We start from the raw sequence: 5,408 nt of genomic DNA on the forward strand, positions 1-5,408 counted from the left end.
TTGCATTCCAAGTACTGCGCAGGCAAAATCGTCCTACTGTGCAGATTTTCTGTCAATATTAAAATCTGCAGGACAGGTGCCCATTCGTCTGTTTTGGGCTGTGCTACATAGCACAGGTCGATTTTATACAGGTTTACCTCTTACAGACAGCATTTACATCTAGTAGTACAGTCATTGGCCATGGCTGACAACAATGATGTATTCCGCATGTTGGCTGCTGAGGATAAGTTGGATGGCACCAACTATCCATTGTGGGCATATATGATGCGACATGTATTGGTAGCAAAGGGGTTATGGAACATTGTGCAGGGTATTGATGCACGTCCTATTGTGGCTGGGAATGCTGCAAACACATCAGAAACAGGTACTGTTGATGATGGTGCAGGCACAAGTGCTGTAGCAGCTGTTCGAGAACCACCACTTTCAGCAGAGCAGATTCGTTGGGATGGTAGAGATGCGCAGGCTCATGCCTTGATTGCGCTGTCTGTCAAACGTACCATTATCCCACATATTCGCTCCTGCAGGACTTCTAAGGATGCTTGGGATGTACTTGCCACATTGTATCAGGCAAGAAATGAGGCTCGTGTTGCTTACCTCCGAAAACAGTTGGAGAGTGAGCATATGAACGAAGGTGATTCTATGGATAGCTTTTTGACAAAGATCAAGGATTTCAAAGAGCAGCTCATTTCTGCAGATGAAATCCTGTCAGACAGTTCACTTGTGCAGACTGTTTTGAATGGTCTACCAGATTCTTATCAGGGTTTTGCTTCCACTCTTCGCTTGATGATGAAAGGCAATCCCAATGCCTTATCATTTGAGAAGTTAGTTTCTGTTTTGCTGCAAGAAGACCAGTCAAGGCAAAACAGGAATATTATGCGTGTCGCAGATCAAGCTTTCGTTGCTAGTCAGAGAAGCGGGAAAGGTAAAGCTGGCTTTTCTTCTAGTAAGCAGAAATCTGCAAATGCTGAGCAACCAAAGAAGGAAGACAAAGATGAGAAGAAGGGTGACAAACAGAAGACATTTTGCAAGTACTGTAAGGAAAATGATCATGTCATCAAAGCGTGTCCTAAGCTGGCTGCGAAAGAGGCTAAGAAGAAAGAGGCTGGTATGGCTGTTGCAGATGCCTCTCCTTCTAACAATGAATCTGCTAATGTTGTTCAAGATACAGAATGGGCATTCAATGCGCAGTGCAGTCATGACCCATCTTTGCATGACACATGTATGTCTGCAGTAGATTCAGATGTATGGTACTTTGACAGTGGTGCCACTAAGCATATCACCTCGCAGCGCAGTTTATTCACTTTCCTTGAGTCTGCTCCCACAAGGAATACTGTCACTTGTGCCAATAACTCCTCTTATCCCGTTAAAGGAGTTGGACAGATTGTGCTGAATGTTGCAAATTGCAACACCCTTACACTTTTTGATGCATTGTATGTGCCAGGGATCAAAAAGAATCTGCTGTCAGTATCCGCATTTGCCAAAACAGGTTTGGTTGTAAAATTTGTGGATGACAGATGTACTGTTCATGATCTCTCTTGTGGTGACATCATTGTAGCATCTGGTTCACTATGTCGAGGGCTGTATAAGCTCAATATGGATGGCAAATGTGTAGAGGATTCAGCATGTGCTATTATGGATACGCAGGCTATTTCAAATGCAAAACTGTGGCATGCACGTTTTGGTCATCTGAATTTTGCAAGTTTGCTGCGCCTGCAGAAATCTGAAATGGTGTCTTCTTTGCCTAAGCTTGAGGCACCTGTCAAGCATGTTTGTGAGGGCTGCATATTGGGTAAAATGCAGCGTGCTTCCTTTCCCAAAGATGGATCAGTGAGAGCTGAACGCAGATTGCAGCTTGTTCACAGTGATGTTTGTGGTCCCATGCAAACTCCATCATTTGGAAACTACCTTTACTTCGTGACTTTCATTGATGATTTTACCAGGCATGCATGGGTATATCCTTTGAAGGCAAAGTCCGAAGTGTTTTTGTGCTTCAAACAGTTTTTGGTTATGGCTGAAAATGTGTCAGAAAGTAAGATGGGCACCCTCCGTTCAGATCGAGGGGGGGAGTATATGTCTTCAGAATTTAATGCATTTCTGACTGAGCGTGGGATAAAACACCAATGTACAGTGCCGTATACACCACAGCAAAATGGTGTGGCTGAGAGAAAAAACAGGTCTCTCATGGAAATGGCAAGATGTATGGTTAAGAGTCAAAGTCTACCACATGGTTTTTGGCTTGAGGCTGTCATGTGTGCCACTTATGTACTAAACAGGTGTCCCACCAAAGCATTACAGGTTGTCACTCCATATGAGGCTTGGCATAGCCGCAAGCCATCTGTTGGCCATTTACGTGTTTTTGGTTGCCTGGCATATGCATTAGTGCCTGTGCAACATCGCAGAAAATTGGATGACAAAGCTGTCAAATGTATTTTTGTTGGATATAGTGCTGAGAGCAAAGGCTATCGTTTGTATCATCCACAGACAAAGCGCATTTTGGTTAGCCGTGATGTTGTATTTGTGGAAGATGCAGTTCAGCCCTTGGTTTCATGTACTAAGGAGACAGATATCAGCTCACGTGATGTCTATGATACATTGTTGCCTCTTTTCAGTGGTGCACAGTCAAGTGCAATACCTCATGAGGCAGTTTTTCAGCCTATGCAGGTTTTAAATGATGGCACAGATCAGCCTATATCTGATGCAGATGTGCATGATGCACTTGAGGATGAGAGACAAGACATTGAGGGCTCTAGGAACATGCCTAGATGGCTGGTGCAGACTTTGCGTGACAGCAAGTTGGATGCCCCTTTGTCTAGTCGCACTCGTTCTGGCTCTCATGGTGCCTCTTATGCGTCAGATTGTTATGCATTGGCTGTTTCTAGTATGTGCGATGAAAGTGAGCCTGTTTCATTTGATGAGGCACAAAGTTCAGAAAATTGGATGGCTGCTATGCAAGCAGAATACGATGCTATTATGAAGAATAGTACATGGTCTTTATGTGACTTGCCCCCTGGCAAGAAGGCCATTGGCACTAAGTGGGTATACAAATTGAAGCGTAAGCCTGATGGCACAGTGGATCGCCATAAGGCTAGGCTTGTTGCAAAAGGTTATGCTCAAGAGAAGGGCATTGATTTTGATGAGACTTTTGCTCCCACATGTCGTATGACCACTGTTCGTAGCATCTGTGCATTAGCAGCTCATAATGGTTGGAATGTATATCAGCTGGACATAAAGACTGCGTTCTTAAATGGAGATTTGCATGAGGAGGTGTATGTATCGCAGCCTCGTGGTTTTGTTCAAAGAGGGCAGGAAAACAAAGTGTGCAGGTTAAAAAAGGCTTTATATGGTTTAAAGCAAGCTCCACGAGCTTGGTATGAAAAAATACATGCATATTTGACTGCACATGGGTTTCAGAATAGTCCAACAGAAAGCACTTTGTATGTTAAACGTGTGGATGGTGTACATCTAATCATTGCTCTCTATGTCGATGACATGCTGCTCACAGGACCAAATGAGAGTCATATTGCTGATTTTAAGGCTGATTTGAATGCCTCTTTTGAGATGTCAGATTTGGGGCATTTGCATCATTATTTGGGGATACAATTTAAGCAGTGTGATGGAGGTATTGCTTTGTGTCAGACAAAGTATATTGAAACATTGTTGTGGAGATTTGGCCTTGAAGACTGCAAGCCTATTGCTACTCCAATGGAGACAGGTTTGAAGTTGAGTCTTCATGATGCTGGAGATCACTTTGATGTCACACTCTATCAGACAGCTGTTGGTTGCCTCATTTATGTATGCATTACGAGGCCAGACATTCAGTTTGCAGTCTCACAGGTGAGCAGATTTATGCATAGCCCAGGCATTAAGCATTGGCAGGCAGTGAAGCGTATCTTTCGCTATTTGAGTGGTACTCGGCATCTTGGGTTGTTTTATCCCAAGGGGGGATCATTGCCGCCAGATTTACATGTTTTTTCAGATTCTGACTGGGCTGGTTGTTATGACACACGCGTGTCCACGAGTGGTTTTTGCTTCATGCTTGGAAGCTCATGCATATCATGGTTGAGCAAGAAGCAGCCTACTGTGGCCACTTCTAGTTGTGAAGCTGAGTACAGGGCAGCTTTCACAGCTACGGTTGAGTGTGTGTGGCTCAGACGCCTTATGGCTGATTTGGGTGTTGGGCAGCCATCTGCCACCACCATCTTCACTGACAGTCAGAGCGCATTGGCAGTTGCGCGGAACCCAGTGTTCCATGCTCGTACGAAGCACATTGAGGTGCACTACCATTATGTCAGGGAGAGACTCTCTGCAGGAGAGATCAGTTTGGCTTATGTGCCAACACAGGATAACCTTGCAGACCTTTTCACAAAGGCTCTGCCTCGTGAGAAGTTCGAAGCTTTTCGCAAAGCTTTGGGCTTACTCCCTTTTGTGGATTCGTCCACATAGCTAGACACTTCCCTATACATGAGTGCTAGCTCTTGTTCACCGCATCACTCCAGGGGGGATTTGTTACCATATTATAGTAGTGATGTGTGTGAACACACTTAGGACCGCCGGGGCACTTTTTCCCTCACTAGGAGGTTTTTTCCCCCGTGCATTGTATATACGCCCATTATCTTCTAGGGCTTGTTATCTTTCATTTTTGGCACTCATAATACACTACTGTGTTGTGCTCAAGCTTCCTCATCTTCTTGAAGTTGTGTGTGCATTCCTGCAACCCTAATTCCAACAGCATACACTTCTTTATGACCACCTTCGTATGTCCAAGTATGCCTCCACTAACCATATATGTAATTCATGATACACATTTATATCAAATGCATGTGAATGATCTCTTAACATTGTGCGTGTGTGAAAGAACTTTTAACTAAATAGAGGTTTGGGTTTATTAAAAAAAATCAAGGAGACATGGCAAAATTTTCTTAAATTTTGTGAAATAAGTTTTATCTTTTATTATTCAAAAAGAGTAATCCCCATCGTTTGTGTATTCTAAAAGTGTTGTTTTCATTCTAGGCATAGAAAAATGCATAGTAGAAATATTTTTATTATAAAAGTATTATTTCCATGAAAATTCAATTCTATGCATAGAAAGATGCACATTGAATTTTTTTTAATATAAAAGAGTGATTTTCATTAGATTTAAATTCTATGCATAGAAAGATGCATATTGATTATTTTTTATTATTATAAAAGAGTGATTTTCAATAGATTTAAATTCTATGCATAAAAAGATGCATATTGATTAATTTTTATTATAAAAGAGTGATTTTCATTCGATTTAAATTCTATTCATAAAAAGATGCATATTGATTATTTTTTTAATTATAAAAGAGTGATTTTCATTAGATTTAAATTCTATACATAGAAAGATGTATACTGGATAATTGTTTTTATTATAAAAGTGTTACTTT

Source organism: Cibotium barometz, chromosome 1 (genome assembly GCF_041138505.1).
Source record: "Cibotium barometz isolate CiBa-2024 chromosome 1, ASM4113850v1, whole genome shotgun sequence".
Taxonomy (NCBI): Eukaryota; Viridiplantae; Streptophyta; class Polypodiopsida; order Cyatheales; family Cibotiaceae; genus Cibotium; species Cibotium barometz.